The 24,566-nt window shown below is 44.6% G+C and overlaps 1 long non-coding RNA gene across 1 annotated transcript in view; it reads left to right on the top strand.

Annotated features, from left to right (window-relative positions):
- Window positions 1–22,190, top strand: part of LOC117801962 — a 53,305-nt gene extending 31,115 nt beyond the window's left edge. Inside the window, exons 2-3 of the long non-coding RNA XR_004624881.1 lie at window positions 21,459–21,561; window positions 22,066–22,190. This is a non-coding gene — a long non-coding RNA (uncharacterized LOC117801962). The remainder of the gene's footprint in view (window positions 1–21,458; window positions 21,562–22,065) is intronic.
- Window positions 22,191–24,566: the final 2,376 nt, after the last annotated feature.

The raw sequence follows: 24,566 nt of genomic DNA, 5'->3' as shown, positions 1-24,566 counted from the left end.
TTCTCACTGGCTTTGGTTGCGTTCATGTCATTCTCCTGACCACCTGTGAAATACCTGAGAGGAGGATTCACATCTTTTTCTCTTGCAACCTCCTCAGTACCAAGGATAAAGTTAAAGTCCTGGGGAGGTCCTTAGAACCAGGTTGCTAATATCCGAATTGAGGGAGAGATGAGAGAAGAGTACCGTAAAAGACAGGGTGGAGGGGAGAGAGAAGAGGGAGAGGATTGGTGATGGCCATGGCAGCCTTTGTGCAGCGCATGGGACCTATTGGTTGAGTCTGGGATTCAAGGCTCTGTGGATGGGTGTTGTTAGGATGACTATCCTTCCCTTCCCCCACAAGTATTTGCATTTGGGGCTGGGTTGCTTTAGGGTCTCTGCCTCCTCATGACAATTTGCATTCACAAATTTACATAGAAGTGAAGGAGCTTCTGAGAGGGGAGACAGGGCCCTGCCACCTGGTCATATTCCTCATTTGTCGTTCAAAGTCATGTATGGTGAGACTGGGGCTGGAGGTGTGGAGCCAGGCTGTAGGGTAGTATGGCTGTCCCTGAGGTAGTGTTTGGATTTTTCCCTGAGGCTTTCAGTGATAACCCTCCTATGGCTTTTTGGTGGTGGATTCCTGGATTCCTCCAATGACATCTGCCCAGCTATGCCTGAAGCAGTTGAGACCAGCAAGCAGTGCTGTGAGGAAGAATCATGGATATTTTGTCATAAATGTAAATGACACCTCCCTTGTAAGCCCAGGAAGGTGAAGCCTTCCACATGAATGCCGTTCCTAGATCCCCTTACACTGCCCCCCCTGCCTGAATGCCCTCTCCCCAGGCCACTGCTTGAGAAGTTCCTTAGGCGGACCTGGCTGGACACCCAAGCTGGAATTAGACTCCTGTGGAGGCTTCCGTGAACATCTCCCAAGTAAAATGGGACCATGACTACCTTCCAGGAGGCAAAGAGAAAAGAAGGTCAGGGCAAACAAAGGGCTTGCAATTGCTTCTTTACTTGTCTCCTCACATTTTGCTGATAAGGCTGGCAACCCTGAGTCCCCCCACTTCGGAGGACCTTGGGGGAGTGGGTCCCCTGGATGGTGTTGAGTGGTTGCATACTGCACAGAAGGACCGCTCAGAGCCCTCTGGGAGGCCTCTGGGATGGTTCTCAGCCATGAGTTGCCCGTCCCCACCCAGACAAAGGATGAACTCAACCATAACGGCCATGGGACAAAAAACAAGGCAGCAGATGGAAGAAGAGCCACAAAGATAGCAGTCCTTGGAGAAGCAAGGAAAGGTCAGTGACCCTGTGAAACATAAGCACAGTTTGGATGGGGAGAGCCAGGAACCACAGAGCAGGCTCCTAATGGAGGAAAAATGAAAAGAGAAAAATCAGTGATGCGGGAAGCTTCTCCTCACTCACATCCTTCAAATGGCTGCAGGGGGAGGGGGAGGACAAGCTGGAGCGGGGAATATATTAGCTGCCTGATCGTGTTACCGAGGGAGTTGTGGAATCCCAGTGCCTGGAGGCCTCTCAGGAGATGGTAGATAATTATGGATGGGTCTCTGCCTCAGGGTGAGGTATGGAATATATGACCCCTTCAAGGTCCCCTTATCTGTACCAGAGCAGGTTACAGCAAAACAAAGACAATTCAGGAGGCTGTCACATAATTATTTGTGTTGCACGCTTCCTTTAGTTTTTGAGAAATCTCCTGATGGAAGTCCTCAAAACCAGAATGAATTCGGAGATTTCACTACCCCACTCCAACTCCCTGCCATGCCTTTTATTTAAAATAATAATTAAAACTCCAGTCTCCTGAACTCCTTAAGACAGAGGCTTTACAGTCAACAAGAACACGATCTTTAGCTTTCATTAGAACTGTCTGCATTTCTCTTTGGTTTTAAGGGAGGGTGGGGTACATTGGAATAGTAATGCGGAGCATTTACAAGAGACTCTTAATATGAAAAGAATGTGAGGATTAATGCTTGAGTTTAATCGGAGCCTGAATCATCACAGATAGATTTTACCCTCTTTTCCTTAATCAATTTCACCCTAATTAATTCTTCTGAGGCTAAGTCTTGTTACATTAGATAGTCTGCTGATTATTTCCACAATCAAGAGACTGTATGTTCATGCATCTTTAATAAGGAACAACTGCATCCTTTTTCATAAGTGATCCTGCTGGTTGGCAGTTGCAGCCGCTAAAATAATTATAGAGCAGATTACTTACTTTTAAAGCATTGTTTGCTGTCATATTCATCCTAGGTGACAATTTGGAAGAGCTCCGGAGGCTGCCATAATCGGGCAGAGGAGCAGGGTATTTAATGTGGCAATTTTCAATGTCAAGTGTTGTTTATGCATAGGTCAATGCCTTTAGAAAAAGAAAATAAACACAGGGGTAATTTGGTCCTGCTGGCTGTGAAGCCATGTGCTATAGACTCAAAGGCCATTCTGTGCTTAGTTTAAAACCTTAACTTGTAGAAGGACCTACTTCTGAAGGCTGCCCGGCACCTTCTGCCTTCAACTATGACCAGTCCGAATATGGTCATTTGTGTCTGATTATTACTTATATGATGGGGTGCTCTCATGTCAGACCCCGATACCGCTGCAACCCAGAGGACTTGAAGCAGAGGATGCAGTAATTCCAAAGCCTCAGTTGTTTTCTGTTTAGCAAAGGAAGAGGGAAAAATCTATCTAAGGGAAAAGACTGGTTTTTGTTTTGGGAAAAACACTGGGCTTTTTGGTTATGCAGAGGAAAACTCAAGAGCTGATTCTAGAATGGACAAATTGAGACAAGAGGAAATAAATGGCTGTGCATGCTAATATAGAAGGCTGTCTTTCCAGTGGGCAGAAAGAGCTACCACTCCCTGCAGAAGTTCTTCTAGTGCTCACTTGGTGGAGGAGAAGCTTTCCTCTTCTTTCTTACGGAAAACACAGAGTTGGGGCCTGGACTCTGGGTGGGGGAGTCTGGCCAAGGGTCCTCCTGTCTGTGGGAATTAGGTTAGCTCTGCAGTCAGAGCAGGCCGGAAAGGTGTGGAAGGAGAAGGCAAGCAGGACACCGAGACCATGGGGCAGTGGACTCTAAGGGAGTCTATAGGCAGCCTCCAGCTTAACTGTCATTATTCTGTAATTGTAACTCTCTTTTGCCAACCCCAAGCTTTTTGCAGTTTTGCTAACCTTACAAGCCTTAGGAAAAGTAGAAGCTATAGCCACACTTGCAACATAGTGGAGCAAAGGAGTGTGATCTTTCCTTAGATCCTTCCCCTACAGCCTGTTCAAGGGAGCACAGTGGTCCTGGAGCCTGTGTGAGGCGCCCCAGATTGGCCCTGGGGAATGAAGGGACTCATGAGGATCCATGTGAAGATGGAGACTCAAGTTGAGGCCTTGCTCAGGTGGACAGGTACAGAAGGGGAATGAAACAAATCTCCTGCACCATATACTAGAGAGAGAGAGACCTTCAGAAGGAGAAACTACAATGTGCAGATTACATGGGCCTGGGTTGTTGGCTAGCAGCCATCTGGGTTGCCCTTAGTATACACTGCAGTTGGCCAGAGTCTCAGAGGTTGTCCTGCCCTCCCTATTCTCCACACCAGCTGTTCAGGGAAACAGCCAAACTATAGCAGCCTCCAGCTCATTTCCCAGGAACGTTACTGCCAGCTGCTCTGCAGAGCCCTGAGCCAGTAACTAGAGGCGGCACTGAACCTTAGGTCGTTGTTCCCACCCCTGCCACAGATGAGGAAACTGAATAGTTCTGGGGCACTCACTGTCTACAGTGAAATGACCAAAAGAGGTGTCCTTACACTACTGAAGGCGTTGAGGAGATTGGAAGGACAAGACCTGGACAGATATTTGGCAACATGGTAAATAAATGGTAATCTGGCTGGGTGTCCTGAGCCAGCCCTCCAACCTGCGTTTCACTGAGTGGGAACTTAGGCTCAGAGAAGTAATGTGACTTGTTCAAGGTCACTCAATTGATGAGGAACAGGTTCAGGACTTGGGTCTCATGTCCCCCGACTCCTAACTCCTTTTGGACAGCCCAATTCTCAGGTGAATTTCTTTTTAGCTAGAGACAGTGGGACTGGCTCTTACCCCTCCATGGTATGCCTGTCTAAAACACATTTAATCTTTATGGATATTTCTAAGACCTGTTTTCAGCTTTGACTGTGATATGTATCCCTGAGGCAAGATAAATGGTATTCACTGGAAGGTCAGCTGCTGGGGATATTGGGTTCAAGGAGCTAAGGAAGTAAATCACTTGATGAGTGAACTTAGAAAGGCCAAGATGTTGAACTCCAAGCCAACCAGGATTTAATTTATTTGTTACTGAGGTCAATGCCATTTTTACTGTGTGCTAATAAAAGTCTGAGCTCTGTTGCCAAGATTCAAGAGGAATTTTAGTTGTCATTTTTCTCTCCACTAGTAAGAAAATGGAGACTGTCAAATCTGGGAAGCTTGGAAGAAAGGGAATAAAGGAGAAAATACAGAACATTTCTCCCCTCCTCCTACCTGTACTGTCTGTTTCTGGGACAGATGGAGTCATGCCATCTTGCTCATCAAAATCATGGCTGCTCTAGGAACAGCAGTCCCTTCCTGGAGCCAACTCCCTTCCTTGGATAGCCAGTGCTTTGAGCCAGAAGGTGGGCAACTCAGTGTTTTGGCAGATGTGGAGCTCAATACAAGAGGCTTCCCCTTTGTCTAGAGCCTTTGATATCCCTATCCTCACTCACCTCAGCCATGTCTCACCCATCCTCCTTAACTAGCAAAACCACCTCCAAGTCCACACACGCTCAGTTCACTTCAGTAAGTCATTAAAAAAGCTCTTCTCCTCCTGGAATTTCCTCTCTAGTTCTCACTGTATTTGCCTGGGATTATACAGATTGTGTACCCTGAGACCATACTTTATAGGCTACTCTGTGCTCTGCCGACGTTCCTCAAAGAACTGACAAAGCTCACAGGCTAGTGAAGAATAATCAAAATAATATGAATAACAGCAATTAAAACTAACCATCTATTTAACAGCTACTGTTTTGGGGCAAGGGGCTTCACACAGCTTCACTACCTCACAGATTCCTCATTGCCACCCTGGAGCCCTGCAAGGTAGCTTTTATTATCCTCATTTTGTAGATGAGGAAACAGCTATAGAGAGGCTGGATAGTTGAATACTTTGCCCAAGCAAGATTAACAGTAGTCAACTACATTAAGTTAACCAATCTGGGGAAAGGACCTGTGGATGGCAGGGGCAATGGGGCAGACTCTGCAGCATTACCTATGGGGAGCAGCCTCGATTCACAAACGTCCTCGACTGGCAGGAGGCCCGCAGCCATCTGTGGGGTCACTACTTGGGATCACTTCCTCCCTTGCTCTGGCTCCTTTTTTTTTTTTTTTTTTTTAAAGATTTTATTTTTTTATTTGACAGAGACAGCCAGCAAGAGAGGGAACACAAGCAGGGGGAGTGGGAGAGGAAGAAGCAGACTTCCAGCAGAGAAGCCTGATGTGGGGCTCGATCCCAGAACACTGGGATCACGCCCTGGGACGAAGGCAGACGCTTAACGACTGCGCCACCCAGGCGCTCCAGCCTTGCTCTGGCTCCTTATCTACCACGCAGTCTTCTGACCATAGCTCACTTCCCTGCACTGTGTGCCCACAGGAAAAAGGTGTGCAGGCCTGCACAGGCAGGGATCCCAGCCTGCTGGGCAGCTGTTACTCAGGACTGTGGCCACTTGCTATTCACTTATCTTGGAATGCCTCCCCTGCCCTCTCATCTTTGCTCTGTGGAGATGGCTTTACCTTGGCTAAGTGGCTCCCCCTTCCTCATATTCCCCACACCTAACCCTAAGTTTCTTTCATGGTGCTTATCATTCTCATCATTATTTACACAGATTTTTAAAAAAATGCATAGACTTTATTTTTTAGAGAAGCTTTAGGTTCCTAGTAAAATGGAGCAGACTGTACCGAGTTCTCTTATAAGCCCTCCCCCTGCCCCAACCTCCCCCATGCACTACCACCAACCAAGGACCACAGTTTATTTGAGTCATTTTTGTTGTACATTTTATGGGTTTGGAGAAATTTATAATGACATGTACCCATCATTATGGTATCATGCAGAGTTTCCCTCTAAATCCTCTGTGCTTTGTCTATTCATCCCTCTCTTTGCACTAACCCCTGGAAACCACTGATCTTTTTACTGTCTGCATAGTTTCGCTTTTCCCACAATGTCATGTAGTTGGACTCACACGGAATGGAGCCCTTTCAGATTGGCTTCTTTTACTTAGTAATATACATTTAACTTTTCTCCAAGTTCTCCATGGCTTAACAGCTCATTTCTTTTTATTGCTGAATAATATTCCATTGTATGGATGTATCACAGTTTATTTCTACCCATTTACCTGCTGAAAGACATCTTGGTTGCTTCCAAGTTTGGGCAGTTATGAATAAGGTTGTTATAAACATCTGTGTACAGGTTTTTATGTGAACATAACTTTTCAACTCCTCTGAGTAAATATCAAAGAGCACAACTGCTGGGTTGCATGGTAAGAATATGTTTAGTTTTGTAAGAAACTGCCAAACTATCTTCCAAAGTGGCTGTACCATTTTGCATTCCTACCAGCAATGAATGGGAATTCCTGTTGCCCCGCATCCTTGCCAACATTTAGTGTTGTTGTGTTTTGGATTCTGGCCATTCTAATAGGTATGCAGTATAATCTCATCGTTGTTTTAATTTGCAATTCCTTTATGACGCACTGTGTTGGGCATTTTCTCATGAGTTTCTTTGCCATCTGTATTTTCTGTGGTGAGGTATCTATCTGTTTAGATCCTATGCCTAGTTTTTGAGTTGTTTGTTTTATTGTTGGGTTTTAAGAGTTCTTTGTATATTTTGCTTTAACATTCTTTTTCAGATAGATCTTTTATAAATATTTTCTCCAGTTTGTGGCTTGTCTTTTGATTCTCTTGAAAGATGTTTACTTTTTATCTCCCCAATGAGAATGCATACTCTATGAGATTGGAGACTGTGTTTTATTTATAGCTGCCTGGCACATGGCAGGCATTCATTAGATATTAGGAAGAAAGAGAGAGACAGAGACAGAGAGAATTAGCATTCTGGTCTATATATCAGTGTTTTATTACTTTGATGTTAGTCTGTTCCTAAAAGACAAATCCACCCTCGGCCTGTTGACCACATCAAGTCTGGGAGTCTGATGAGGGACAGCCCCAGACCTTGGAAAACTTATCAAGGTATGCTATGGCCTTGGGCCTCTCTTGGAAACCAGCTGGCACCACCATCTCTCTTGCTATATATCTTCTTTCTAACCGATTGTATTACCTATAAGTGATGGTGAGTTCGAAACTGAGACCCTTTCTCAAGTATTCTGCCTTCTACAAAGGGGTGTGAAGTCATGTCCAGCTTTGGCAGTCCTGTGTCAGAGTACCGAAGGCACTGCCCTGAGGAGACCACTAGCCCCTGGCACTGTTCTGTGGACCGTTTGCATGCAGTTTACTTGGTGCCAGCCACTCAGCTCTCCCAGCTTTTGCCCTTTCCCTCCGGCAGCCTCCGAACTCCTCTGGCTGTGAGAGTTGATCTGGGTCTGGAATTTGTTACTGTATCACCCTCCCAGAATCAGGTGTCAGTTATTACTGTTAATCCCCCATGGGCCCTTGTTCTCTTTGCAGCTGGGAGAAAGGGTGGCTAGATGGAAAGAGATGAATGCGGTGGTTAAATTCTTGATAATGGCTAATTTCTTGAGCAGTTACGATGTGCCAGGGCCCATGCTAAGCACATTACATATATGACCTCACCTAATCCTCACAAAAACTCTACAACACAGACATATTATTACCACTATCCCTGTCTTTCGGAAGACCAAACTGAGTTAGACAGGCTAAGCATATTTGCCAGGGTCAGACAGCAAATGAACGGCGGAATCAGGATTCAAACTCAGGACTCCATGCCATGCTTCTGACCACTACAATAACCCTCCCTTTTCTTGCCCCCTACAAAAAATTATCTCTTTCTTACAACTCTTCCCTACAAAATTGGCCCTTAATATCTGTGATTCAGGCTGCCCTGCCTGCACCCTGGGGTTTTCCCCAGGGTCACCCACTTCCTGGCCATCTTTCTAGAGGCTGGTGCTCCCAGTCTTCCTCCTCCTCCAAAGGAAGCCTGCAGCTTCGAGGCAAAGGTGCCCCAGCCTCACGCGCCAGTCCTCTAGTCCTCCTAGACTCTTATTAGCAGTATCTTCCCATAAGCCATTCAAGGAGACTTTGTGGGTTCCAAAATAGTCATTTAAATGGTTTATTGCTTCATAAACAGTGTTCAGCAAGGACGCTGAAGGCCCGTGTTGATTGAAACAGTTCCTGTATTTTCGGGTTCGGATTTACCTTTCCCGGCTGCGGGTACTTCCTTATTCCGGGCAGGCTGACCTTTGAAGGAGCTTTGGGAGGGGGGGCAGAGGAGAAGGTTGATGTGCTGGGCTGGCAGAATGCCCCTCCTGCTTTCCCAGGCCTGCGTGATGAGAAGCCTGAGGAACATTCTTCCTCTCTCTGTCTGAGCAAGTAGGGTTTATCTGAGGGGAAGAAAGTCTCAAGGAGGAGGGAGAAGGGACAGGGAGACCTACAGAATCTGTGGGTCTCCATCCTGACAGCTCTAGGGTGGAGTGTCACCTGGGATAACAGCAGTGGGAAACCGTATGCATTATCTTGTCTGATACTCACAATTTCTAGTATCCGCCCCTGCGATGAGGAAGTGGAGCCCAGACACTGACTACCCTGGGTTTTTATACAGCTAACAAGTGTCTATACCAGGCCTGTTCCGGTAGGGAGTAGGGTCTACTGACTATGCTTCAAGAGAGGTAAGGGCAGGATTCAGGGACAAACAAAAGCTGGTGAGGCACCCAGAGATGAGTAAGAGCAGGAAGCTCTGACTGCCCACAAGCCTAAAAGATCAAGGAGTGGACAGAGTGAGACCAGAGACGGGTGAGAACTGAACCATGGGGGAGGACCTAGAGGCACAGGGGGATACAGCCACTGCCAGGACCAGGCTTCAAAGAGGCAACAGCGAAGAAATACCCGATCTTTCTTCTTTCCTGCTTTCCCATCTTTTCCATGCCTCCCATTCACTGAACCTCTCTAAAACCCAGGGGATGCAGTCACATGGGCACAGAGCAGGATAGAAAGAGAGGGGACAGGCTGGTGCGCTGATGGGGCACAAATGAGGCATAACCAGCATGGTAGTGGAGCTAGATTTTGAGCCATGCTTTCTTAAGAGCTCTTATCCCTTGCTGCGGTTCTTTCTAGCTGAGATGACTTTCCACCATGCAGCACCCTTGACTCTGGCACAAGCCCCCTCAGAGACTGAGGCTCTGGCCTGGCTCACCTATTTATTAATTTGAATGATCACTTTCTTACTTCTTTCCTTCTCCCTGTTCCTGTAGGAACCTTGCCCAGGGAATGAAATTGCCTGGATCCAGGCTTTTGGCCAACAGGATCCCACCATAGCCCTGACTGCTGGTTCTGTCTTCTTTTCTTTTATTCCCACCACACCCCTTCCCCCGTCCTCTTCCTTTCCTTTCCTTTCCTTTCCTTTCCTTTCCTTTCCTTTCCTTTCCTTTCCTTTCCTTTCCTTTCCTTTCCTTCTTCCTTCCTTCCTCCTTTCTCTTCCTTCCTTCCTTCCTCCTTTCTTTCTTCTTTCTTTCTTTCTTTCTTTCTTTCTTTCTTTCTTTCTTTCTTTCTTTCTTTCTTTCTTTCTTTCTTTTTTTAAGGAGGGGAGGGTTGTGCTTACTTGGCCCAGCAATGGATCCTGGAGAAATCTCCTTCAATTTCTGACCAGCCATCTCCCCATCTCACCCTCTACCCCTACCAGTTCAGTGTTTCTACCTAAGCCTTTTGCATTATTCTTTACAGATTTTGATGCCTTTAGCAGCCTTTGGTAGCATTACCATTGCCCTGTCACCATTTTTCTGGGCAGGGACTGAGTGAGTGCTCTGATCGCCCAGACCAGAAAGAAGCTCAGGCTGTATTGATTCCTTCAGGTGGCACCCAGATCTACTGTGAGCTTGATTAAACCATGAAGGCTGATTGACTGGAAAGTACTAGAAGGTTGAAAGGCGGCCCCTGTGATATGTCAGGGAACCACCTTCAGAGAGAGAGGGATGGGGGAGAGTTTATCTTCCAATGTATCTAAGGCACACCAGCAAGGTATTGGCTAGAAACTAGGGAACTCCTGGAAGGCTTCCTATGTAGTCTGTCAAACTGTATTTTCCATCTACACACTTTCATCCAGGTTCATCCACTTGTCTCTCCCCTGCAGCTTTGAGACTGGCTAAACCCGGGGTCTGGGCTCAGGCTGGTCAAAAGTTTGCCTCACAACACAATTCCCTGGGGTAGTGGGACTTCTGGGTATTTCACTCAGACTTGAATTCCTGACTTCTCATCTATGTCCCTCCATCTACCTACCTAGATGAGGATCTCTGCTATCTGTCTGCCTCATATTTCAGTCATCACCTTTACAAAAGATGATGATGACAACAACGATAGCCAACACTTCCCATTCTTTAGCTACTGTTGCCAGTACTTTACAAATTCCAGATGATTTTGTCTTCGCAACATTATTGTTATCTCCATTGCACCGATGAAGAAGGCAAAGCTTAGAGACATTACATGATTTGGCCAAAGTCACATAGCTAGTAAGTCATACATAGAGTCTGAGTCCAAACCTGGTGAAGTCTCCAGAGCTCACATTGTAGCCATGAGCCTGTATCGCCTACTGATGGTGCGGGGGGGGGGTGTCTTTTTTTTCTTCTCCTTTTTTTCAAAAAAAGCTTTGTTGAATTATAACTGATACACAAATAACTGTATATATTTAAGAATACAATTTGATGAGTTCTGACATATGTATATGACCATGAAACTGTGGCTAAAATCGAGATAATGAATAAGTCTAACACTTCCCAAAGCTTCCTTGTTCATCCCTCACTCCCCCCACTGCCACCTGTTCCTAGGCAACCAATGATCTGCTTTCTGTCCCTATAGATTAATTTGCATTTTCTAGAATTTTATATATGGAAACAGCAAGTAGTCTTTTTTTTGCCTGACTTCATTCGGCATAATTATTTTGAGGTTCATCCATGTTGTTGTATGTAACAATAGTTCATTCCTTTTTACTGCTGAGCAGTATGTCATTGTACAGATGCACTAAAATTTGTTTATCCATTCACCTCTTTTTTTTTTTTTAAGATTTTATTTTTTTATTTGACAGTGATAGAGACAGCCAGTGAGAGAGGGAACACAAGCAAGGGGAGTGGGAGAGGAAGAAGCAGGCCCACAGTGAAGGAGCCTGATGTGGGGCTCGATCCCAGAACGCTGGGATCCCGCCCTGAGCTGAAGGCAGACGCTCAACCGCTGTGCCACCCAGGCGCCCCTATCCATTCACCTCTTGATGGACATTTGACTTATTTCCAGTTTTGGGCTATTATAAATAGAACTACTCTGAACATTCAAGTACAAGTCTTTTTGTGGACATAGGCTTACATTACATTCCATGTAGGTATGCAATGACTGGATCATGTAGTAGGTACATGTTTAATATTACAAAAAAATGACCAAACCATTTCCAAAATGGTTTTTTACATTTTACATCCCTGCCAGCAGTGTATGAGGAGTTCTAGTTGCTCCCCTTTTTGCCAACATTTGGTATAAGTAGTCTTTTTAATTTTAGTCATTCTAGTAGGTATACAGTTTTTCTTTTTTAAAAAAAAGATTTTATTTGAGAAAGACAGAGAGAGAGTCTATGAGTTGGGGGAGGGGCAGAGGGAGAGAAAGAAGTAGACTCTGCACTGAGCGCAGAGCCCTAAATGGGGCTTGATCCCATGACCTCAAGATCATGACCTGAGCTGAAATTGAGAGAAAGACGCTTAACTGACTGAGCCACCCTGATGCCCCGAGTTGTAAGAGTTCTTTGTATCATCTAGAACATGTCCTTTGTCAGATAAGGTTTTGCAACTTTTCATGTCTCACCTTTCATTTTTATAAGTGTCTGTTAAAGTACAAGTTTTAGATTTTGAATTTTTTTTATAGTTTGTGGGTTTTTTCCCCCTAGCAATTGCCTGGAGGGAAGGTATTCTCTCTCTCTCATTATTGTGGTAAAATATACATAACATAAAAGTTACCATTTTGACTATTTTTTTCATTTTGACTTTTTTTAAGTGTATAGTTCAGTCACATTAAGTATATCCACACTGTTATAGTTCATACTTCTTCAACCCTTTTAAGGGATTTTTGGCAAACTCAAGGTCACTAAGATTTTCTCCTGTATTTTCTGTTAAAGGTTTTATAGTTTTAGCCTTTGCAGATCAATTTCAAGTCAAATTTGGTGTATGGAACGGTCAAAGTTCATTTTTACATATGTTTAAAAATTTGTTTCTGCATCAGTTGTTGAAAAATATTATCCTTTCCCATTAAGTTACATGGACACTTCTGTAAAAAAATAAGTTGGTTGTTTTTTCACTATTTTCCTAGTTTGATTTCAACTCTTAAACTCTTGACAGGTTGCCTTCTGATTTTCACATACTGTCTTTCTGGATAGGCTCTCCCACTGGTCACTCTGCACCAGTCTGGATCCTGACCTTCCTTCCTTGCCGGTTGACAGATTTCTAGGTCTAACCTAATCCTTTGCCTATCCCCTAATCAGCTGCATTCAGCCTTGCTCCTGCCCTCCTTGTCTGGGCTCTGTGCCCGGGACCTGAGACCTGCTGCTGCCCATAGTCCTGATACTGTCAGAGTCCCGGAGGGCAAGAGCTGCAGATGAGTCCTACTCTAGCATACAGGATTTCCCAGTCAGTTACTAAGGGAATCCTCACCTGGGAGACCAGAGGTGCAGCCTTCACAGCAATGACATGGCTACCAGACCTTCTCAAGACCTCACTGGTCATTGGTATCAGCCCAGCTGTGAACCCTAGTTAGATCAGAAATGAGATTTGAAGAAAAAATATTGATGGATAAAACCGAACAAGGGAAATGCAGTCTTGCAGATCAGTGTTCTTCCACAAGGAAAGAAAATCCTTTTAAGGATAGCACTATGAGTCCATGCACCCTGATGACTTAGAGGCAGAAGGACCACAATGGGTGATCCCCGACTCATCAGTCATAATACCTGATTAACAAAACCTTACATTGTGTGGACTTCTCTACCAATTTGAATGATGGGAGAATGGCTCAAGTTTGCTGGGAGACATTACTCTGTACCTATCAGGGTGGACAAAGGGAACGCTGATCTCAGCAGGGGCCTCCAGACTGGTTCATGTTAGGGCCTCAAAGCAGCCTGCATGAGGGGAATATCTTTTGGAAGGATTTTATTTTTAATTCAGCTGAAAGGGGTCCCTGCACAGAACATTCAAATCAAAGGTGAAGCTTTATTATGTAGCAAAAATATTTTCCAAAAGGAATAAAGAATCCCTGTAGTCAGCACATGCTCAGGGGAGCACCTGAGAGAAGCCGTTCCTAGCACAAACCTCTCTCTACTCCCAAGAGGCTGAAAGGGCAGGCACCATGAATGCACTCGTTGTCTTACACAGGCACTGGGCCCTGCGTTGTTTTTCTAGCCACTAGCTACGCTTAGGCTCTTGCCTTTGTGAGCCAATAGCTCTAGTCTGGGAGGTGGTCAGACATGGGGACAGAGAGTTTTATTTTAGGGTTGTTCTACCCAGTTCATTCAGGGATGACCCCATTAATGCTGAGTCCTAACCAAAGGCCCTACAACTCCTGGCAGGAAGTCACACACCACTTCCCTGGAAATGCACACAGTCTGCCTCCCTTGTGGGCTACGTCAAATGGACAGAAGGCATGGGTGTAATGGTTGGGGAAACACAGGGAAGGAACGGGGCGTGGATTAGCATCATCACTCTCATTAGCTCCTTGGCCATGGGATTTGTCCTAGAAGAAAGTAGACTGAGACTCATCCTTCCCCAGGCCTGTTTGAAGAGAAGTGAATCAAAGAGGCTTATGCTGACACTTGACTCTGACACTACAGGACTTTAGGGACTTTCATGTGTTCTCAGGCTGTCACTTCCCCAATATAAGGTGCTGTGAGTATCATGTGGGAGACATAACCTCTGTTGCTCTGGAAAATGATGAGAAAACAGAAAAGTTTCTCATGGTAAAGTCTTGTTTAAAATGAAGACTTTTAGGACATCGTTCCCCATATGCCCAAGTTTCTGGCCAGACCCATGGGTAGGCAGGTTAAGCTGAGGCTTCTGTGGTTTGAAATCCAAATGGACTTAAGGAAGAGCACATCTTTAGAGTTAGATATATCTGGATTTAAATCTTAGCCTTGCAGCTATCATTTGAATGAGTCTCAGAAGTCACCTGCTTTTGTTTATTCATCTATAAGATAGAGTAATACCTATCTCATTGTATTATTATGAGGGTTCTTATTTTTTTAAATAATAACTACTTTTAATCAATTATTTATTATGTGCCAGCTACTTGTTAACACGTTACATGTATTAAACCATTTAGTCTGAACTCTATATTTAAATAGTATAATGTCTGTAAAGTACCCAGGACAGCGTAAACTACAAAGCAGGTGCTCAGGAAATGGTAGTTTCTGCTCCTACATTATTTCAGTGATACTAGGAAGGACCTCTTGCTCCTCCTGCCTCCCTCCTCCCCAGACTGTTGATGCCTAACCTTGAGGAATGTGGCTGAAAACAGAATCATCTTTGGAAAAGAGCAAACACTGAAATGAATCCCGAAGTATAAATGACTGATGATGGAACCTTTCCCGAGAGGAAAGGGAAAGGATGTAAGGAAGGGTGAAGGGGCAGGAGTGAGTAAATAAGATAAACTTTGCTGGCCTGGCCTAAATCACCCACCTGCAATGGAGTTGGGGAGATTCAAAATGAGTTTTCACAGGCCAATAGGGGACCTTCTGTATGTTTGTTTTTAAGTCTGGTTGAGTGGGGATGAAAGGGGGTGTCACAGAGAGCCCAGGGGAATTCTGTATCATTGGATTTTGAATACCTGGAATGAGGGAGATGGAAGTCCCTGAATCCAAGTGAACCTCTGCTGCGGCTGCTGGGGCAATGAGCAAAACCCACCTCAGAGAGGTCTCTGGCCTTCAGTCCAGACTCATATCCTTCCATCCTGGGTGACTCTAGGGTTGAGGGGACACTGAAACTGACAGAATTATCCAGTAGTGGAGTCCTGAAGACCTTCTGGTGGGTGTGCAGCTGGGCGGGTTGTCCCCCAGGTGTTTGCCACAGGCCGCAAAGGTTGAGCTTCTCATAAAAGTATTCTGGTTGTCTGTTTTCATAACTTAGAAAGCTTCTTCCAGGAAGCAAACATCTTTGAGGGCAATTACAGAAAGCTTGTAGAATTCTCCAATGTAAGGCAGTATTGAGGCAAAGTGAAACACCTCTGAGAAAGGGTTCTGAGAAATTTGTGTAATGCATCTCCAAAGATCTTATATTAAAAAAAAAAACCCAAAACAAAACAACTTCTTCCTGCCAGCCTGCACCCCTAAGAATCCAGGCCCCATAAAGATCATAATGTTTGAGTTTTTATTGCTTTAGGAAGATATATCCATATGTTTATGCATTTTTATTTTGGTTTGTTTGCTTCTTTTTGATTTTAAAATTACTATTTTTTATATATTCCTCAATAGACTTTGAGTTTCACTTCCAGAAATGAATATAAAGACTCATTTTGTACACACCTGTTAAATCGTCAAAATCCAGAACACTGGCAACACCAAATGCTGGCAAGGACATGGAGCAACACGAATCCTCATTCACTGGGGGTGGGAATATAAATGGTATAGCCGCTTTGGAAGACCATTTGGCAGTTTCTTAAAAAAAACAAAACCTACTCTTGCCATATAATTCAGCAATCATACTTCTTTATATTTATCCAAAGGAGTTGAAAATATATGTCCACGAAAACTTGTACATGCATGTTTACAGCAGTTTTATTCCTAATTGCCAAAACTTGGAAGCAACCAAGATTTCCTTTGGTAGGTGAATGGATAAGTAAGTTGTGGTACCTCCAGACAATGGAATATGATTCAGCACTTAAATTCAGCATTAAACCACGAAAAGATGTGGAGGAAACTTAAATACATATTACTAAGTGAACGACGCCAATCTGTAAAAGCTACGTACTGTATGATTCCAACTATATGACATTTGGAAAAAGATTAAACTATGATGACAAAAAAGTAAAAAGTAAAGAGATCAGTGGTTTCCAGGGGTTAGAGAGAGGGAGGAATGAATGGGTGGAGCACAGAGGATGTTTATGGCAGTGAAACCACTCTTTAGGATACCCTAGCGGGGGCTACATTTCATTATACATTTGTCCAAACCCATAAAATGAACAACACCAGGAATGCACCCTACTGTAAACTATGGACTTTGGGTGATTATAATATGCCAATGTAGGTCCATCAATTGTAACAAAGGTACCACTCTTTTGGGGGAGATTGATAATGGAAGAGGCTATGCAGGTGTGGGGGTAGGGAGTATATAGAAAATCTCTGTTTTCCTCTCAGTTTTGCTGTAAACCTGAAACTGCTCTAAAATACAAAGTCTCTTAAAAAAAAAAGTGATTCCGTTCTTCATGGCTGCAATAACAACAACAAAAACAACAACAAAAACACAAAACAGACCACTTCAGTGTTAAAAACATCTGCCCAAAGTTCCACAAGTTGCCAGAAGATCTGCAGGATGGGGGTGGCAATAATGAGAAAGGAGGAAAAAGCACCAGGCTGCCCAGTTCATATTTGATGGCTCTTTCCCTCCCTTGGTCTTTCCCTCCTCCCTCATTCATCAAATCCTTAGTAAGCACCTATTTTGGGCCATGCACTTGGCCTGGTGCTGGGGATACCGCAATGAATAAAACAGAGAGAAATCCCTGCCTTCATGGAGCTTAATTTCTAGTGAGGGAGACAGCATGGGCAGAGGGCCTAAGGCAGGAATGTGCCCTGGTTGTTGCAGCAACCCTGAGGATGCCTGTGTGGCTGGGGCAGACGGGTCAGTGGGAGAGTTGGCGAGTGATGGGGCCAGACCCTGTGGGCCTGGAAGGTCACTGTTAGGGCTTGGCTCTACTCAGAGGGAGGTGGGGGAACCACTGAGAGGATGTAAGCAGAGGAGTGACTGGGTCCATCCTACATTATAACGGAGTGCTTCTGGCTGCTGTGTGGAGAACAGACTTCAGGGGCATGAGTGGGAGCAGTGTCTCCAGTGAGGAGGCTGCTGTAGGAGTCTGGCCCCAAAACAGAGCTGGCTGGACCAGGATGGTGGCAGTGGAGGGATTAGAAGTGTTGTTCCAGTTCGGGACATGTTTTTGCTTTTGTTTTGCTTTTCAGATTTATTTATTTATTTTAGAGACAGAGACAGAGACAGAGTGGGGGGAGGGGCAGAGGAAGAGACTCTTCCAGCAGACTCCCCTCTGAGCATGGAGCCCGATGTGGGGCTTGATCCCATGACCCATGAGACCATGACCCATGACACCATGACCTGAGCCAAAACCAAAGTCAGACACTCAACTGACTGAGCCACCCAGGCATCCCAGTTCAGGATATGTTTTGAAGGTAGTGCTGGTAAGATCTGCGGACAGTTGGAATGTGTGGTGCTACAAGGTCCTGATTTGGTTTGACTGTGTTTTCATTTAATGGCAAATATTGGACCTCTAGGTTTTTGGGCAGAAAGCACCAAATCCCAGGTACACAAAGTTACAAATGGGTGTTTTTCTGGAAGGATGTGCAGATCACAAGGAACAGCTTTAGAATTGGGGTTTGAAAGCATGGGGCCTGGGAAATCAGTATAAGAAGCTATCCTTCACATAAGGAATAGGGATTCATGGGTAAAGAGCTCCAGCAGTCTCAACTCAGGACTCAAATTTTAGTGACACAGCAATGAGTAGGCCTACCTTGGGCCACACGGTCATCAGTGGACAACCACCCAGATGGATGGTGGGGGTAGATACTTCACTAGAGTCAAACTGGGTTCTGAGATCAAAAGGAACAGGGGAAAATGGGTGTTCAACAGGGAACAACCTGAGTGGAATCAAGTGCTTACACCTGATTCCACCATGGAGTTTATGGGGTGAAAGGAATGGAAGCTCAGGTTTTGACTGACCAGGAAGTGGGCAGGGAAGGATCAGTGAGCTTCAGAGTGCTGGCCTGGTCTTGGCTCTGCTGCTCCCTAGCTGAGCTATTCAGGCCAGTGATGAACCTCCCTGGGCGTAGCCTCACGTGGACTACAGCAAAGGCTGTAAACTTTGTCTTTACCAAAGACCACCTGGATAGTTTCTTCAAGCCCCCTTCTCCCCAAAACCCACAATTAATTCATAGCCTTATTCTGTAGAAATGTACAATGTGCTTTAGGTTTCTTGAAATTTTGAGACCAGCTGAGGATGGGAAATGCAGACGTGATTATCAGAGAGGGCTGGAAGCAGGGAGTGACTGAAGCAGGCAAAGTATGAGGAAGAACATAAATTACAGGGCACATAGGGAATGCAACAGCATTTCATAGGCAGGATTAAGAGAGTCTTAACATTCTCTCCTATTGTTCACTTTCTGCCCTTATTAAGTCCGAAGAATCTGCATCCTCTGAAAGGTTTCATCCACCCAGTATTTTTTAAGCCTCCAGACACAGTACCAGTTGCTACACTGTCACCTTGAATTCCCCACTGGGGGTGCTGCACAGGCAGCAAATTGGGCTGGATTTCTCCCCAATCCATTCTGTTCTCGGAGCACTCCCCTCCTCCCCAGCACTTATGCCCACTTACACCTCATACCATCCTATTTAGCACTTGATTACATATTGCCTTGAATTGTTCTCCAGCCCACTCTGATCAGAGCCTCCCACCTTCCAGCCCACCCACTCCTACCTCCCAGTATGCTGGGTTTTCAACCTTCTCAAAATCTAGTTTCTCCCTTGCCATTTTCTGTCATTGTGTCAAATCACCCTTCTTCGTTTCCCTCCCCATTTACCCCAAGCTTCCTGAAGCATCTCATCACCCTCCCATCTGCCCAGTCCTGCTGCCGCTCCCGTCTGGCTGTACACTAGCCTGATCAGGGCAGCTCTTCCTTCTCTGACATCTGGGCTCCTGGGCTCCCGAGCTCCGCTGGAGAAAATCACAGCCCACGCAGATTGGTGCTACTACAAAGTCATCTGCAGCCTCAGCAGGCTGCTGAGCTGCCTGGAAACCCTTCTTAACATCACCATCAGCAAACTCGCCCCTTCCTCAGAGTAGCTTTTCTAAGGATCTCTCACCCCTCAAGCTTTGCTGAGAAAATAGAGGCCGTCAGGTAGGAGCTCCCTCATCTTCACATATCCACACCTCTGCCCCAACAGGAAAAATATCTTCCCCTCATTCTTCACTGTCCTTGCCTCCCTCTGTCTTGGAGGCTATGGGATCTCCTTATCTGGGCAAAGGGAAGCCCTCCCAAATGTTCTGTAGCCTTGGTACCACCTTGGCTTCCCCAGATCCCCCTTCTCTCCTCTGCCTTCTGTCCCTATCTCATCCTGTCTTTCTCCTGAACATACAAACATGCTCCCTCTCCACCATGCTGAGATTCTTCTCCTTCCCAAAGTCCATGGAAAAGTATGAGCATTCAGGTCATAGCCCAACATGACTGCAAACATGTGTAAAGGACATGAGTGACCTCATTGTCAAGTCCATGGTCACTTTTGCAGCCCATCTTACTTGACCTTGCTGAAGCTGTGACACTCCTGACCTTCTACTCCTCTTGTTTCTCTCCCTTCTCTGGATTGTCACCTCTGGGCTAACACTCTTTTCTCCTGCTCTCGCCGTGGCGCCCATTTCAATCTTGTCAAGACTCCGCTTCTCCCGGCTGGTGCTCTCCTGTGGATGAGCCTTCAGGCACTGGCCATGGGCTCTGGGATGAAATTCAGGTTCCTCCAGAGAGCAGCTAAGGGCCTTGGCCATTTCCACCCGCCTCCTCTCCCTTTCCCTATCACATGACTTATCCCCTCCCCCACGGGCTGCATTCTCTAATCTCTGTATCTTTAGTGCATTTCTTTCCTTCTTTCTTTTTGCCTCACCAGCAGAACTCCTATCTATCTTTTAGGGATCAGCTCCGGTGCTGCCTCATCTCTACGTCTTTCTTTCATGATCATGCCTCATCTAAATTTCCAGAACACCCTGAGCATGTCTTAGTCTTAGCACTCACCACATTATGTTGAAATGATCTATCTGTGTCTGCTCCACTAATCTGTCAGTCTCTCAAGGCTGGGGACTGGACCTCTTATCTCTCATATGCTTGATGCCTGGCACAACTTGGCATATAATGAACGTTGAATTCATTATGTTTGCTGAATGAGTGAATGAGTTAATGTATTAGTTATTATTCTCAACTAGGCTACTACAGGGTAGTGAATGTGATTAGTCTCCTCAGAGCAATTGACAAATATATAGAAGATACACACAACCATCCCACGTATAGATACAGCTGTGGTAAAACACATACAACGTAAAAATTTTAAATGTGCAACTTAGGGACATTTAGTACCTTCACAATGTTGTGCAACCATCACCACCTTCTAGTTCTAACACTATTTTTATAACCCCCCAAAAGGAGTTCCTATACCTATTAAGCAGTCATTCTTCATTCCTGTGTCCCCCTCACTCCTGGCAATCACTAATCTGCTTTCTGTCTCTAAGGATTTGCCTAGTCTGGATATTTCATATAAGTAGAATCATAAAATGTGGTGTCTTTTGTGTCTGGCTTCTTTCACTTCGTGTAATTTTTTCAAGGTTCATTCACATTGTAACATGTATCAGTACTTCACTCCTTTTTGTGACTAAATAATATTCCATTGCATGGTTTTACCACATTTTGTTTATCCACTCATCAACTAATGGACATGTGGGTTGTTTCCACCTCTTGGCTATGGTAAATAGTGCTGCTATGAAGATTTATGTACATTTTTTTGTTTGAACACCTGTTTTCAATTCTTTTGGGTATATACCCAGGAGTAGAATTGTTGGGTCATATGGTAATTCTATGTTTAATTTATTGAGGAACCACCAAACTGTTTTCCATAGCAACTGCACCATTTTACATTTATATTTATACTACCATTTACATTACATGAGGGTTCCAATTTCTCCACATTCTTGCCAACATTTGTTACTTTCCATTTGTTTTTTTTAGTATAGCCATCCTGGTGGGTGTGAGTGGTAGATATATTTTGAGGTATATGCTCAGCTTAAATGATTTCTATCTATAAATGCCTTATTGCCATCTGTAGAGGGTGGCTTTCAACAGCTGCTTATGACTAATGGGACCCTGACCCCTGGTCATAGTTGATTGGATCAGGGATGGATTCCTGAGCCAATCTGAGCCCAAAGAGCTCCTTCCATGGGAGTTTGTGTTTGAGAGAGAGGAATGGGGAGAGAGTTGGTTAATATGGCTGGAATGTGAACTTAGGAGCTGTGGGTATCTGTCTTTGGTCCCACAGGTGGACAGAGCAGAAGAGGGAACTCTCCAGAAAAAAGATGGACCAAATACACAAAAAGAGAACTGAAAGATGGAGAGAACATATTTCCTCTGAGTTTCTGAAGGTTTGCAAGTTCCCAGTTATAGTCTTTCCTTAAGCCAAATGTGATATCTGCCCTTAGGGCCTATAAGTCACCCTTCCTATAGTGAATAAGCCAATGCCAGTGAATTTCTATTTCTTGCAAACAATAGCATCCAGGGCAACATCCACTCACTGGCTCTGTCACTACCTATTTGACCTAAGAGGGGACCTCAAACTGTAGGCTAAAGTAGCTGTAAGGCTACTTCCATTTTTTTGTGTCTCAAAAATCATTTCTTGTGACTTCAATGACCCTACCTCTGCCCCCTAACCCAATGTAAATTTGGAGGCAAATCCAGTGTATTAATACCATCAAATATTCATGAGGAATCCTCAAGGGCAGGGTGTCCAGCACTTTGCTACCACCTTGATGTGTCTTTTGGCATCTGTTCTAGATTTTTTCCCCTAATGGCAGAACGCTTTCTTTCAGCTCTCCAAGTGTCATGTTTTCTTGTTTAAGTTATCACTGTAACTTTTCCCACTCTTACAGTTTTTCAAGGGCAGAAAAGCAACATGGTGTGGAGGAAAAGGCATTCAACTGGGAGTTTTGAAGAACGAAATCCTAGACCTACTCCTGCCACTAGCTTTGCTCTGTAATGCTGAGTCAATCATGAGACTCTCCTGATCTGTTTTCCCATCTGTGGAAGTGGGAGAGAAAAATAATACTTTCTCTGCCTACTTCACAGAGATGCAAGCTAAAATTAGGTCATGAATGTGAACATCTTTTGAGGCAAAAATATATAAATTGCTGCATCCATAATGGTAATGAACTCCCTTTATTTCTATCCCACTCCCAGACACCAAGTTCAAGGTTCTCACTCAATAATTACTTGAATTTAACTCTAGCTGCTTATTTCCTTCTTAAAATGTGGCTTTGTGGGGTGCCTGGGTGGCTTAGTCGGTTAAGTGTCCAACTCTTGATTTCAGCTCAGGTCATGATCTCAGCGTTGTAGGATCAAGCCCCAAGTCAGGCCCTGTGCTGCACATGGAGCCTGCTTAGGATTCTCTCTCTCCCTCTGCCCCCTCCCCAAAAAAGTGGCTTTGTATCTACATTCATTTCTCTTGAACACTGATAAACACTTTTTAAAATTATAAATAGGGCACCTGGTGGCACACTCAGTTAAGCGTCCAACTCTTGGTTTCAGCTCAGGTCGTCATCTCAGGGTCCTGAGATTGAGCCCTGCGTCCAGCTTCACACTGAGCACAAGTCTGGAGTCTGCTTGTCCTTCTGCAACCCCCCTGCTAGTGCTCTCTCTTTCTCTCTCTAAAATAATAAATCTTTAAAAAAATTACAAATAAAGGAAACATGAGACATGCATCCTGTTCTGTTTTAAGGCAGGCTAATTTCTTGCTATTTCTTTTTTTTTTTTTTTAAAGATTTTTTATTTATTTATTCAACAGAGATAGAGACAGCCAGCGAGAGAGGGAACACAAGCAGGGGGAGTGGGAGAGGAAGAAGCAGGCTCCTAGCAGAGGAGCCTGATGTGGGGCTTGATCCCATAACACCGGGATCACGCCCTGAGCTGAAGGCAGACGCTTAACCGCTGTGCCACCCAGGCGCCCCAATTTCTTGCTATTTCTTAATGACTGTATTTATTTTCCTTTAACCTAACATGCCACTGCTTAACATGTCTCCACCGTGCATACTGCTCTTTACGCAGTGGTTCCCAAACTTGTCAGTACTTTGGAATCAATGAGGAGCACTGAAAATTACTAATGCCTGTGTTCCACCTTAGAGACTGTGATGTAATTGGTCTGCAGTGTGGCCTGGGGCTTTGGAAGTTTTAAAAATATCCCTAAATGATTCAAATGTGTAGTCAAGTTTGGGATCCATTGCCTTTAGGGTTCTCCTTTTATTAAAAAAAAAAATCCAATTCTAATCATTTGGGGATTAATTCCTAGCTAGGCTCTCACCTGAAATATTTCCTTTATAAACTGCTATAGGAAACAACAGGGGGTTAATCCTAAATCCATCTCTTCTTCCTACTGTGATTGCCTTGAACTTCATCAGGTTAATTGAAATTCCTTCTGATAAATGTAGTGAAGCCATTAATGGAGGCTTCACTTATTCACATGCACATTTCCTGTTCTGCTGTGGTTTCCCCCAATAATTTAGTTATAATTTGCATGATACCTTCTGCCTCTCTCCCCGCCCCCCAATTCAAATGGCCTTTCACTGTCCCTCAGTGGCTGGCTGGGTCTGTCACCTGTTGTCTTCACTTCTGGATGGACAAAATTTCCCTCTTTCCAGTTACATTATCTCCATCTTCTGGATCTAGCCAGCCACTTCGGTGAGCTTGTTTCATAGGTTGCTTGGGCTATAATTTAGACTGAGATAGTTCACAATTTGGAGCCAGACTTGATAAAGCAATTGTGCACTTCTTTGTTTCTCTAATTCTGCCTGACTGGGGACTAGAGTGAATCTGCTGATTCCGGAATATAAACAAACCTCTATTAGAGACCCTCTGATGGTGCTGGTTGACACCACATCAGCTTTTGTAAGGAGCTAGAGCAGATTCAAACCTGAACCCAAATTTCCTTAGGCCTTTTGGGCCACTCCCTGACTCAAAGGAGTACATGAGTTTCATCTCAACATGGATCTGAATTCTAAAGTAAAAGCTAAGACTGCTGTTTCACCAGGGTATTTTCTCTACTCAGGAAGAGTCACTGTCTTTTATCTGCCTTGGCCCTCAGGATTTGTAACACCATCATCACCTGATTCCAGATGGGAATGTGGAATGTGGGGATGACAGAAGAATGGACAATTTCAGGCAAACAAGCATTACTGAGTCCTGATCTGTTTTAGTCCATGTGGTGCCACAGCCTGTGATGGTCCTCATTTCCCTCTTGGTTCACTACCTCCCCAACTGACTAGAGCCAACATGCCAATCCCAACCAAGGATTAGAGTTCAGACTCACCCATGTCATCAATGGAGAGCCAAAAATCTCTCCCTTTCGCTCTCTCTCTCAAGTTTAAGAACTTCTTAATTA

The sequence above is a fragment of the Ailuropoda melanoleuca genome, chromosome 4 (assembly GCF_002007445.2).
Source record: "Ailuropoda melanoleuca isolate Jingjing chromosome 4, ASM200744v2, whole genome shotgun sequence".
Taxonomy (NCBI): domain Eukaryota; kingdom Metazoa; phylum Chordata; class Mammalia; order Carnivora; family Ursidae; genus Ailuropoda; species Ailuropoda melanoleuca.
This window is presented reverse-complemented; position numbering and strand designations above follow the sequence as displayed.